Source organism: Eucyclogobius newberryi, unplaced genomic scaffold, assembly GCF_026437365.1.
Source record: "Eucyclogobius newberryi isolate DKJ021-1_F unplaced genomic scaffold, fEucNew1.0.hap1 SCAF_13, whole genome shotgun sequence".
NCBI classification, from domain to species: Eukaryota; Metazoa; Chordata; class Actinopteri; order Gobiiformes; family Gobiidae; genus Eucyclogobius; species Eucyclogobius newberryi.
In genome coordinates, this window is record NW_027315757.1 from 37948890 (window position 1) to 37962049 (window position 13160).

Below are 13160 nucleotides of genomic sequence, written 5' to 3' on the forward strand. Positions count from 1 at the left end.
CTGTGAGGTCAGATGTTGAGCAGAATGTCCCTTGGGTCCTGCTGTAGGAGGCTCTGAGGTTAGATGTTGAGCAGAATGTCCCTTGGGTCCTGCTGTAGGAGGCTCTGAGGTTAGATGTTGAGCAGAATGTCCCTTGGGTCCTGCTGTAGGAGGCTGTGAGGTTAAATGTTGAGCAGAATGTCCCTTGGGTCCTGCTGTAGGAGGCTCTGACGTTAGATGTTGAGCAGAATGTCCCTTGGGTCCTGCTGTAGGAGGCTCTGAGGTTAGATGTTGAGCAGAATGTCCCTTGGGTCCTGCTGTAGGAGGCTGTGAGGTTAAATGTTGAGCAGAATGTCCCTTGGGTCCTGCTGTAGGAGGCTCTGAGGTTAGATGTTGAGCAGAATGTCCCTTGGGTCCTGCTGTAGGTGGCTGAGAGGTGAAATGTTGAGCAGAATGTCCCTTGGGTCCTGCTGTAGGAGGCTGTGAGGTTAGATGTAGAGCAGAATGTCCCTTGGGTCCTGCTGTAGGAAGCTGTGAGGTTAGATGTTGATCAGAATGTCCCTTGGGTCCTGCTGTAGGTGGCTGTGAGGTTAGATGTTGAGTAGAATGTCCCTTGGGTCCTGCTTTAGGTGGCTGTGAGGTTAGATGTTGGTCGCTTTAAGCAGAATGTCCCTTGGGTCCTGCTGTAGGTGGCTGTGAGGTTAGATGTTGTGAAGAATGTCCCTTGGGTCCTGCTGTAGGTGGCTGTGAGGTTAGATGTTCAGCAGAGTGTCCCTTGGGTCCTGCTTTAGGTGACTGTGAGGTTAGATGTTGAGCAGAATGTCCCTTGGGTCCTGCTTTAGGTGGCTGTGAGGTTAGATGTTGAGCAGAGTGTCCCTTGGGTCCTGCTTTAGGTGGCTGTGTGGTCATATGTTGAGCAAAATGTCCTTTGGGTCCTGCTGTAGGTAGCTGTGAGGTTAGATGTTGAGCAGAATGTCCCTTGGGTCCTGCTGTAGGTGGCTGTGAGGTTAGATGTTGAGTAGAATGTCCCTTGGGTCCTGCTTTAGGTGGCTGTGAGGTTAGATATTGGTCCCTTTAAGCAGAATGTCCCTTGGGTCCTGCTGTAGGTGGCAGTGAGGTTAGATGTTGGGAAGAATGTCCCTTGGGTCCTGCTGTAGGTGGCTGTGAGGTAAGATGTTGAGCAGAATGTCCCTTGGGTCCTGCTGTAAGAGGCTGTGAGGTTAGATGTTGTGAAGAATGTCCCTTGGGTCCTGCTGTAGGCGGCTGTGAGGTTAGTTGTTGAGCAGAATGTCCCTTGAGTCCTGCTTTAGGAGGCTGTGGGGTTAAATGTTGAGCAGAATGTCCCTTGGGTCCTGCTTTAGGTGAATATGAGGTCAGATGTTGAGCAGAATGTCCCTTGGGTCCTGCTCTAGGTGGCTGTAAGGTTAGATGTTGGTCTCTTTGAGCAGAATGTCCCTTGGGTCCTGCTGTAGGTGGCTGTGTGGTTAGATGTTGAGCAGAGTGTCCCTTGGGTCCTGCTTTAGGTGGTTGTGAGGTTAGATGTTGGTCCCTTCGAGCAGAATGTCCTTTGGGTCCTGCTGTAGGTGGCTGTGAGGTTAAATGTTGAGCAGAATGTCCCTTGGGTCCTGCTGTAGGTGGCTGTGAGGTTAGATGTTGAGCAGAATGTCCCTTGGGTCCTGCTTTAGGTGGTTGTGAGGTTAAATGTTGAGCAGAATGTCACTTGGGTCCTGCTTTAGGTGGCAGTGAGGTTAGATGTTGAGCAGAATGTCCCTTGAGTCCTGGTTTAGGAAGCTGTGAGGTTAGATATTGAGCAGAATGTCCCTTGGGCCCTGCTTTAGGTGGTTGTGAGGTTAAATGTTGAGCAGAATGTCCCTTGGGTCCTGCTTTAGGTGGCTGTGATATTTGATGTTGAGCAGAATGTCCCTTGGGTCCTGCTGTAGGAGGCTGTGAGGTTAGATGTTGAGCCGAATGTCCCTTGGGTCCTAATTTAGGTGGCTGTGAGGTTAGATGTTGAGCAGAAATTCCCTTGGGTCCTGCTTTCGGTGGCTGTGAGGTTAGATATAAACCAGAATGTCCCTTGGGTCCTGCTTTAGGAGGCTGTGAGGTTAGATATTGAGCCGAATGTCCCTTGGGTCCTGCTGTAGGTTGCTGGGAGGTTAAATGTTGAGCAGAATGTCCCTTAGGTCCTGCTGTAGGAGGCTGTGAGGTTAGATGTTGAGCAGAATGTCCCTTGGGTCCTGCTTTAGGAAGCTGTGAGGTTAGATGTTGAGCAGAATGTCCCTTGGGTCCTGCTGTAGGTGGCTGTGAGGTTAGATAATGAGTAGAATGTCCCTTGGGTCCTGCTTTAGGTGAATGTGAGGTTAGATGTTGGTCGCTTTAAGCAGAATGTCCCTTGGGTCCTGCTGTAGGTGGCTGTGAGGTTAGATGTTGAGCAGAGTGTCCCTTGGGTCCTGCTTTAGGTGGCTGTGAGGTTAGATGTTGAGCAGAGTGTCCCTTGGGTACTGCTTTAGGTGGCTGTGTGGTCATATGTTGAGCAAAATGTCCTTTGGGTCCTGCTGTAGGTGGCTGTGAGGTTAGATGTTGGTCCATTTGAGCAGAATGTCCCTTGGGTCCTAATGTAGGTGGCTGTGGGGTTAGATGTTGAGTAGAATGTCCCTTGGGTCCTGCTTTAGGAGGCTGTGAAGTTAGATATTGGTCCCTTTAAGCAGAATATCTTTTGGGTCCTGCTGTAGGTGGCAGTGAGGTAAGATGTTGAGCAGAATGTCCCTTGGGTCCTGCTGTAGGAGGCTGTGAAGTTAGATGTTGTGAAGAATGTCCCTTGGGTCCTGCTGTAGGCGGCTGTGACGTTAGTTGTTGAGCAGAATGTCCCTTGGGTCCTGCTGTAGGAGGCTGTGAGGTTAGATGTTGAGCAGAATGTCCCTTGGGTCCAGCTGTAGGTGGCTGTGAGTTTAGATGTTGAACAGAATGTCCCTTGGGTCCTGCTCCAGGTGGCTGTAAGGTTAGATAATGGTCTCTTTGAGCAGAATGTCCCTTGGGTCCTGCTGTAGGTGGCTGTAAGGTTAGATGTTGAGCAGAGTGTCCCTTGGGTCCTGCTTTAGGTGGCTGTGAGGTTAGATGTTGGTCCCTTCGAGCAGAATGTCCTTTGGGTCCTGCTGTAGGTGGCTGTGAGGTTAAATGTTGAGCAGAATGTCCCTTGGGTCCTGCTGTAAGTGGCTCTGAGGTTAGATGTTGAGCAGAATGTCCCTTGGGTCCTGCTTTAGGTGGCTGTGAGGTTAGATATTGAGTAGAATGTCCCTTGGGTCCTGCTTTAGGTGGCTGTGAGGTTAGATGTTGGTCGCTTTAAGCAGAATGTCCCTTGGGTCCTGCTCTAGGTGGCTATGAGGTTAGATGTTGTGAATATTGTCCCTTGGGTCCTGCTTTAGGTGGCTGTGAGGTTAGATGTTCAGCAGAGTGTCCCTTGGGTCCTGCTTTAGGTGGCTGTGAGGTTAGATGTTGAGCAGAGTGTCCCTTGGGTCCTGCTTTAGGTGGCTGTGAGGTTAGATGTTGAGCAGAGTGTCCCTTGGGTCCTGCTTTAGGTGGCTGTGTGGTCATATGTTGAGCAAAATGTCCTTTGGGTCCTGCTCTAGGTGGCTGTCAGGTTAGATGTTGAGCAGAATGTCCCTTGGGTCCTGCTCTAGGTGGCTGTGAGGTTAGATGTTGGTCCATTTGAGCAGAATGTCCCTTGGGTCCTGCTGTAGCTGGCTGTGGGGTTAGATGTTGAGTAGAATGTCCCTTGGGTCCTGCTTTAGGTGGCTGTGAAGTTAGATATTGGTCCCTGTAAGCAGAATATCTCTTGGGTCCTGCTGTAGGTGGCAGTGAGGTAAGATGTTGAGCAGAATGTCCCTTGGGTCCTGCTGTAGGAGGCTGTGAAGTTAGATGTTGTGAAGAATGTCCCTTGGGTCCTGCTGTAGGCGGCTGTGAGGTTAGTTGTTGAGCAGAATGTCCCTTGGGTCCTGTTTTAGGAGGCTGTGAGGTTAGATGTTGAGCAGAATGTCCCTTGGGTCCTGCTTTAGGTGAATATGAGGTCAGATGTTGAGCAGAATGTCCCTTGGGTCCTGCTGTAGGAGGCTGTGAGGTTAGATGTTGAGCAGAATGTCCCTTGGGTCCAGCTGTAGGTGGCTGTGAGTTTAGATGTTTAACAGAATGTCCCTTGGGTCCTGCTCCAGGTGGCTGTAAGGTTAGATAATGGTCTCTTTGAGCAGAATGTCCCTTGGGTCCTGCTGTAGGTGGCTGTAAGGTTAGATGTTGAGCAGAGTGTCCCTTGGGTCCTGCTTTAGGTGGCTGTGAGGTTAGATGTTGGTCCCTTCGAGCAGAATGTCCTTTGGGTCCTGCTGTAGGTGGCTGTGAGGTTAAATGTTGAGCAGAATGTCCCTTGGGTCCTGCTGTAAGTGGCTCTGAGGTTATATGTTGAGCAGAAATTCCCTTGGGTCCTGCTTTAGGTGGCTGTGAGGTTAGATGTTGAGTAGAATGTCCCTTGGGTCCTGCTTTAGGTGGCTGTGAGGTTAGATGTTGGTCGCTTTAAGCAGAATGTCCCTTGGGTCCTGCTCTAGGTGGCTGTGAGGTTAGATGTTGTGAATATTGTCCCTTGGGTCCTGCTTTAGGTGGCTGTGAGGTTAGATGTTCAGCAGAGTGTCCCTTGGGTCCTGCTTTAGGTGGCTGTGAGGTTAGATGTTGAGCAGAGTGTCCCTTGGGTCCTGCTTTAGGTGGCTGTGAGGTTAGATGTTGAGCAGAGTGTCCCTTGGGTCCTGCTTTAGGTGGCTGTGTGGTCATATGTTGAGCAAAATGTCCTTTGGGTCCTGCTCTAGGTGGCTGTCAGGTTAGATGTTGAGCAGAATGTCCCTTGGGTCCTGCTCTAGGTGGCTGTGAGGTTAGATGTTGGTCCATTCGAGCAGAATGTCCCTTGGGTCCTGCTGTAGGTGGCTGTGAGGTTAGATGTTGAGTAGAATGTCCCTTGGGTCCTGCTTTAGGTGGCTGTGAGGTTAGATATTGGTCCCTTTAAGCAGAATATCTCTTGGGTCCTGCTGTAGGTGGCAGTGAGGTTAGATGTTGGGAAGAATGTCCCTTGGGTCCTGCTGTAGGAGGCTGTGAGGTTAGATGTTGTGAAGAATGTCCCTTGGGTCCTGCTGTAGGCGGCTGTGAGGTTAGTTGTTGAGCAGAATGTCCCTTGGGTCCTGTTTTAGGAGGCTGTGGGGTTAGATGTTGAGCAGAATGTCCCTTGGGTCCTGATTTAGGTGAATATGAGGTCAGATGTTGAGCAGAATGTCCCTTGGGTCCTGCTGTAGGAGGCTGTGAGGTTAGATGTTGAGCAGAATGTCCCTTGGGTCCAGCTGTAGGTGGCTGTGAGGTTAGATGTTGAACAGAATGTCCCTTGGGTCCTGCTTCAGGTGGCTGTAAGGTTAGATAATGGTCTCTTTGAGCAGAATGTCCCTGGGGTCCTGCTGTAGGTGGCTGTAAGGTTAGATGTTGAGCAGATTGTCCCTTGGGTCCTGCTTTAGGTGGTTGTGAGGTTAGATGTTGGTCCCTTCGAGCAGAATGTCCTTTGGGTCCTGCTGTAGGTGGCTGTGAGGTTAAATGTTGAGCAGAATGTCCCTTGGTTCCTGCTGTAGGTGGCTGTGAGGTTAGATGTTGAGCAGAATGTCCCTTGGGTCCTGCTTTAGGTGGTTGTGAGGTTAAATGTTGAGCAGAATGTCACTTGGGTCATGCTTTAGGTGGCTGTGAGATTAGATGTTGAGCAGAATTTCCCTTGGGTCCTGCTTTAGGAGGCTGTGAGGTTAGATGTTGAGCCGAATGTCCCTTGGGTCCTGCTTTAGGAGGCTGTGAGGTTAGATGTTGAGCAGAATGTCCTTTGGGTCCTATTTTAGGTGGCTGTGAGGTTAGATGTTGAGCAGAATTTCCCTTGGGTCCTGCTTTCGGTGGCTGTGAGGTTAGATATAGACCAGAATGTCCCTTGGGTCCTGCTTTAGTAGGCTGTGAGGTTAGATATTGAGCCGAATGTCCCTTGGGTCCTGCTTTAGGTGGCTGTGAGGTTAGATGTTGAGCAGAATGTCCCTTGGGTCCTGATGTAGGAGGCTGTGAGGTTAGATGTTGAGCAGAATATCCCATGTCCCTTGGGTCCTGCTTTAGGTGGCTGTGAGGTTAGATGTTGAGCAGAATGTCCCTTGGGTCCGGCTGTATGTGGTTGTAAGGTTAGATGTTGAGCATAGTGTCCCTTGGGTCCTGCTTTAGGTGGCTGTGTGGTCAGATGTTGATCAGAATGTCCCTTGGGTCCTGCTTTAGGTGGCTGTGAGGTTTGATCTTGAGCAGAATGTCCCTTGGGTCCTGTTCTAGGTGGCTTTGAGGTTAGATGTTGGGAAGAATGTCCCTTGGGTCCTGCTGTAGGTGGCTGTGAGGTAAGATGTTGAGCAGAATGTCCCTTGGGTCCTGCTGTAGGAGGCTGTGAGGTTAGATGTTGTGAAGAATGTCCCTTGGGTCCTGCTGTAGGCGGCTGTGAGGTTAGTTGTTGAGCAGAATGTCCCTTGGGTCCTGTTTTAGGAGGCTGTGGGGTTAGATGTTGAACAGAATGTCCCTTGGGTCCTGCTCCAGGTGGCTGTAAGGTTAGATAATGGTCTCTTTGAGCAGAATGTCCCTTGGGTCCTGCTGTAGGTGGCTGTAAGGTTAGATGTTGAGCAGATTGTCCCTTGGGTCCTGCTTTAGGTGGTTGTGAGGTTAGATGTTGGTCCCTTCGAGCAGAATGTCCTTTGGGTCCTGCTGTAGGTGGCTGTGAGGTTAAATGTTGAGCAGAATGTCCCTTGGTTCCTGCTGTAGGTGGCTGTGAGGTTAGATGTTGAGCAGAATGTCCCTTGGGTCCTGCTTTAGGTGGTTGTGAGGTTAAATGTTGAGCAGAATGTCACTTGGGTCCTGCTTTAGGTGGCTGTGAGATTAGATGTTGAGCAGAATTTCCCTTGGGTCCTGCTTTAGGAGGCTGTGAGGTTAGATGTTGAGCCGAATGTCCCTTGGGTCCTGCTTTAGGAGGCTGTGAGGTTAGATGTTGAGCAGAATGTCCTTTGGGTCCTAATTTAGGTGGCTGTGAGGTTAGATGTTTAGCAGAATTTCCCTTGGGTCCTGCTTTCGGTGGCTGTGAGGTTAGATATAGACCAGAATGTCCCTTGGGTCCTGCTTTAGTAGGCTGTGAGGTTAGATATTGAGCCGAATGTCCCTTGGGTCCTGCTTTAGGTGGCTGTGAGGTTAGATGTTGAGCAGAATGTCCCTTGGGTCCTGATGTAGGAGGCTGTGAGGTTAGATGTTGAGCAGAATATCCCATGTCCCTTGGGTCCTGCTTTAGGTGGCTGTGAGGTTAGATGTTGAGCAGAATGTCCCTTGGGTCCGGCTGTATGTGGTTGTAAGGTTAGATGTTGAGCATAGTGTCCCTTGGGTCCTGCTTTAGGTGGCTGTGTGGTCAGATGTTGATCAGAATGTCCCTTGGGTCCTGCTTTAGGTGGCTGTGAGGTTTGATCTTGAGCAGAATGTCCCTTGGGTCCTGTTCTAGGTGGCTTTGAGATTAGATTTTGAGCAGAATGTCCCTTGGGTCCTGCTGTAGGTGGCTGTGAGGTTAGATGTTTAGCAGAGTGTCCCTTGGGTCCTGCTGTAGGTGGCTGTGAGGTTAGATGTTGGTCACTTTGAGCAGAATGTCCCTTGGGTCCTGCTGTAGGTGGCTGTGAGGTTAGATGTTGGTCACTTTGAGCAGAATGTCCCTTGGGTCCTGCTTTAGGTGGCTGTGAGGTTAGATGTTGAGTAGAATGTCCCTTGGGTCCTGCTTTAGGTGGCTGTGAGGTTAGATGTTGGTCGCTTTAAGCAGAATGTCCCTTGGGTCCTGCTCTAGGTGGCTGTGAGGTTAGATGTTGTGAATATTGTCCCTTGGGTCCTGCTGTAGGTGGCTGTGAGGTTAGATTTTCAGCAGAGTGTCCCTTGGGTCCTGCTTTAGGTGGCTGTGAGGTTAGATGTTGAGCAGAGTGTCCCTTGGGTCCTGCTTTAGGTGGCTGTGAGGTTAGATGTTGAGCAGAGTGTCCCTTGGGTCCTGCTTTAGGTGGCTGTGTGGTCATATGTTGAGCAAAATGTCCTTTGGGTCCTGCTGTAGGTGGCTGTCAGGTTAGATGTTGAGCAGAATGTCCCTTGGGTCCTGCTCTAGGTGGCTGTGAGGTTAGATGTTGGTCCATTTGAGCAGAATGTCCCTTGGGTCCTGCTGTAGGTGGCTGTGAGGTTAGATGTTGAGTAGAATGTCCCTTGGGTCCTGCTTTAGGTGGCTGTGAGGTTAGATATTGGTCCCTTTAAGCAGAATATCTCTTGGGTCCTGCTGTAGGTGGCAGTGAGGTTAAATGTTGGGAAGAATGTCTCTTGGGTCCTGCTGTAGGTGGCTGTGAGGTAAGATGTTGTGAAGAATGTCCCTTGGGTCCTGCTGTAGGCGGCTGTGAGGTTAGTTGTTGAGCAGATTGTCCCTTGGGTCCTGTTTTAGGAGGCTGTGGGGTTAGATGTTGAGCAGAATGTCCCTTGGGTCCTGATTTAGGTGAATATGAGGTCAGATGTTGAGCAGAATGTCCCTTGGGTCCTGCTGTAGGAGGCTGTGAGGTTAGATGTTGAGCAGAATGTCCCTTGGGTCCAGCTGTAGGTGGCTGTGAGGTTAGATGTTGAACAGAATGTCCCTTGGGTCCTGCTCCAGGTGGCTGTAAGGTTAGATAATGGTCTCTTTGAGCAGAATGTCCCTTGGGTCCTGCTGTAGGTGGCTGTAAGGTTAGATGTTGAGCAGATTGTCCCTTGGGTCCTGCTTTAGGTGGCTGTGAGGTTAGATGTTGGTCCCTTCGAGCAGAATGTCCTTTGGGTCCTGCTGTAGGTGGCTGTGAGGTTAAATGTTGAGCAGAATGTCCCTTGGTTCCTGCTGTAGTTGGCTGTGAGGTTAGATGTTGAGCAGAATGTCCCTTGGGTCCTGCTTTAGGTGGTTGTGAGGTTAAATGTTGAGCAGAATGTCACTTGGGTCCTGCTTTAGGTGGCTGTGAGATTAGATGTTGAGCAGAATTTCCCTTGGGTCCTGCTTTAGGAGGCTGTGAGGTTAGATGTTGAGCCGAATGTCCCTTGGGTCCTGCTTTAGGAGGCTGTGAGGTTAGATGTTGAGCAGAATGTCCTTTGGGTCCTAATTTAGGTGGCTGTGAGGTTAGATGTTGAGCAGAATTTCCCTTGGGTCCTGCTTTCGGTGGCTGTGAGGTTAGATATAGACCAGAATGTCCCTTGTGTCCTGCTTTAGTAGGCTGTGAGGTTAGATATTGAGCCGAATGTCCCTTGGGTCCTGCTTTAGGTGGCTGTGAGGTTAGATGTTGAGCAGAATGTCCCTTGGGTCCTGATGTAGGAGGCTGTGAGGTTAGATGTTGAGCAGAATGTCCCATGTCCCTTGGGTCCTGCTTTAGGTGGCTGTGTGGTCAGATGTTGATCAGAATGTCCCTTAGGTCCTGCTTTAGGTGGCTGTGAGGTTTGATCTTGAGCAGAATGTCCCTTGGGTCCTGTTCTAGGTGGCTTTGAGATTAGATTTTGAGCAGAATGTCCCTTGGGTCCTGCTGTAGGTGGCTGTGAGGTTAGATGTTTAGCAGAGTGTCCCTTGGGTCCTGCTTTAGGAGGCTGTGAGGTTAGATGTTGAGCAGAATGTCCTTTGGGTCCTGCTTTAGGTGGCTGTGAGGTCAGATGTTGAGCACAATGTCCCTTGGGTCCTGCTGTAGGTGGCTGTGAGGTTAGATGTTGGTCACTTTGAGCAGAATGTCCCTTGGGTCCTGTTTTAGGTGGCTGTGAGGTTAGATGTTGGTCCCTTTGAGCAGAATGTCCCTTGGGTCCTGCTGTAGGTGGCTGTGAGGTTAGATGTTGAGCAGAGTGTCCCTTGGGTCCTGCTTTAGGTGGCTGTGTGGTTAGATGTTGACCAGAATGTCCCTTGGGTCCTGCTGTTGGAGGCTGTGAGACTAGATGTTGAGAAGAATGTCCCTTGGGTCCTGCTTTAGGAGGCTGTGAGGTTAGATGTTGCGCAGAATGTCCCTTGGGTCCTGCTTTAGGTGGCTGTGAGGTCAGATGTTGAGCAGTATGTCCCTTGGGTCCTGCTGTAGGAGGTTTGAGGTTAGATGTTGAGCAGAATGTCCCTTGGTTCCTGCTTTAAGTGGCTGTGAGGTTAGATGTTGAGCAGAATGTCCCTTGGGTCTTGCTGTAGGAGGCTGTGAGGCTAGATGTTGAGCAGAATCTCCCATGTCCCTTGGGCCCTGCTTTAGGTGGCTCTGAGGTCAAGATGTTGAGCAGAATGTCCCTTGGGTCCTGCTGTATGTGGTTGTGAGGTTAGATGTTGAGCAGAGTGTCCCTTGGGTCCTGCTGTATGTGGTTGTGAGGTTAGATGTTGAGCAGAATGTCCCTTGGGTCCTGCTTTAGGTGGCTGTTAGGTTAAATGTTGAGCACAATGTCCCTTGGGTCCTGTTCTAGGTGGCTGTGAGGTTAAATGTTGAGCAGAATGTCCCTTGGGTCCTGCTTTAGGTGGCTGTAAGGTTAGATGTTGAGCAGAATGTCCCTTGGGTCCTGCTGTAGGTAGCTGTGAGGTTAAATGTTGAGCAGAATGTCACTTGGGTCCTGCTTTAGGTGGCTGTGGGGGTTAGATGTTGAGCAGAATGTCCCTTGAGTCCTGCTTTAGGTGGCTGTAAGGTTAAATGTTGAGCACAATGTCCCTTGGGTCCTGCTTTAGGTGGCTGTGAGGTTAAATGTTGAGCAGAATGTCCCTTGGGTCCTGCTTTAGGTAGCTGTGAGGTTACATGTTGAGCAGAATGTCCCTTGGGTCCTGCTTTAGGTGGCTGTGAGGTTAAATGTTGAGCAGAATGTCCCTTGGGTCCTGCTTTAGGTGGCTATGACGTTAGATGTTGAGCAGAATGTCCCTTGGGTCCTGCTTTGGTGGCTCTGAGGTTAGATGTTGAGCAGAATGTCCCTTGGGTCCTGCTTTAGGAGGCTTTGAGGTTAGATGTTGTGAAGAATGTCTCTTGGGTCCTGCTGTAGGTAGCTGTGAGGTTAAATGTTGAGCAGAATGTCCCTTGAGTCCTGCTTTAGGTGGCTGTGAGGTTAAATGTTGAGCAGAATGTCCCTTGGGTCCTGCTTTAGGTGGCTGTGAGGTTAGATGTTGAGCAGAATGCCCCTTGAGTCCTGCTTTAGGTGGCTGTGAGGTTAAATGTTGAGCAGAATGTCCCTTGGGTCCTGCTTTAGGTGGCTGTGAGGTTAGATGTTGAGCAGAATGTCCCTTGAGTCCTGCTTTAGGTGGCTCTGAGGTTAAATGTTGAGCAGAATGTCCTTTGGGTCCTGCTTTAGGAGGCTCTGAGGTTATATGTTGAGCAGAATGTCCCTTGGGTCCTGCTTTAGGTGGCTGTAAGGTTAGATGTTGAGCAGAATGTCCCTTGGGTCCTGCTGTAGGTAGCTGTGAGGTTAAATGTTGAGCAGAATGTCACTTGGGTCCTGCTTTAGGTGGCTGTGGGGGTTAGATGTTGAGCAGAATGTCCCTTGAGTCCTGCTTTAGGTGGCTGTAAGGTTAAATGTTGAGCACAATGTCCCTTGGGTCCTGCTTTAGGTGGCTGTGAGGTTAAATGTTGAGCAGAATGTCCCTTGGGTCCTGCTTTAGGTAGCTGTGAGGTTACATGTTGAGCAGAATGTCCCTTGGGTCCTGCTTTAGGTGGCTGTGAGGTTAAATGTTGAGCAGAATGTCCCTTGGGTCCTGCTTTAGGTGGCTATGACGTTAGATGTTGAGCAGAATGTCCCTTGGGTCCTGCTTTGGTGGCTCTGAGGTTAGATGTTGAGCAGAATGTCCCTTGGGTCCTGCTTTAGGAGGCTTTGAGGTTAGATGTTGTGAAGAATGTCTCTTGGGTCCTGCTGTAGGTAGCTGTGAGGTTAAATGTTGAGCAGAATGTCCCTTGAGTCCTGCTTTAGGTGGCTGTGAGGTTAAATGTTGAGCAGAATGTCCCTTGGGTCCAGCTGTAGGTGGCTGTGAGGTTAGATGTTGAACAGAATGTCCCTTGGGTCCTGCTCCAGGTGGCTGTAAGGTTAGATAATGGTCTCTTTGAGCAGAATGTCCCTTGGGTCCTGCTGTAGGTGGCTGTAAGGTTAGATGTTGAGCAGATTGTCCCTTGGGTCCTGCTTTAGGTGGCTGTGAGGTTAGATGTTGGTCCCTTCGAGCAGAATGTCCTTTGGGTCCTGCTGTAGGTGGCTGTGAGGTTAAATGTTGAGCAGAATGTCCCTTGGTTCCTGCTGTAGTTGGCTGTGAGGTTAGATGTTGAGCAGAATGTCCCTTGGGTCCTGCTTTAGGTGGTTGTGAGGTTAAATGTTGAGCAGAATGTCACTTGGGTCCTGCTTTAGGTGGCTGTGAGATTAGATGTTGAGCAGAATTTCCCTTGGGTCCTGCTTTAGGAGGCTGTGAGGTTAGATGTTGAGCCGAATGTCCCTTGGGTCCTGCTTTAGGAGGCTGTGAGGTTAGATGTTGAGCAGAATGTCCTTTGGGTCCTAATTTAGGTGGCTGTGAGGTTAGATGTTGAGCAGAATTTCCCTTGGGTCCTGCTTTCGGTGGCTGTGAGGTTAGATATAGACCAGAATGTCCCTTGTGTCCTGCTTTAGTAGGCTGTGAGGTTAGATATTGAGCCGAATGTCCCTTGGGTCCTGCTTTAGGTGGCTGTGAGGTTAGATGTTGAGCAGAATGTCCCTTGGGTCCTGATGTAGGAGGCTGTGAGGTTAGATGTTGAGCAGAATGTCCCATGTCCCTTGGGTCCTGCTTTAGGTGGCTGTGTGGTCAGATGTTGATCAGAATGTCCCTTAGGTCCTGCTTTAGGTGGCTGTGAGGTTTGATCTTGAGCAGAATGTCCCTTGGGTCCTGTTCTAGGTGGCTTTGAGATTAGATTTTGAGCAGAATGTCCCTTGGGTCCTGCTGTAGGTGGCTGTGAGGTTAGATGTTTAGCAGAGTGTCCCTTGGGTCCTGCTTTAGGAGGCTGTGAGGTTAGATGTTGAGCAGAATGTCCTTTGGGTCCTGCTTTAGGTGGCTGTGAGGTCAGATGTTGAGCACAATGTCCCTTGGGTCCTGCTGTAGGTGGCTGTGAGGTTAGATGTTGGTCACTTTGAGCAGAATG

At 50.1% G+C, this 13160-nt stretch overlaps 1 protein-coding gene across 1 annotated transcript in view; it reads left to right on the forward strand.

Annotated features, from left to right (window-relative positions):
- shank1 (SH3 and multiple ankyrin repeat domains 1) overlaps nt 1–13160 on the forward strand; it is a 131897-nt gene that overhangs the window by 22036 nt on the left and 96701 nt on the right. The gene's annotated exons all lie outside the window — the stretch shown is intronic.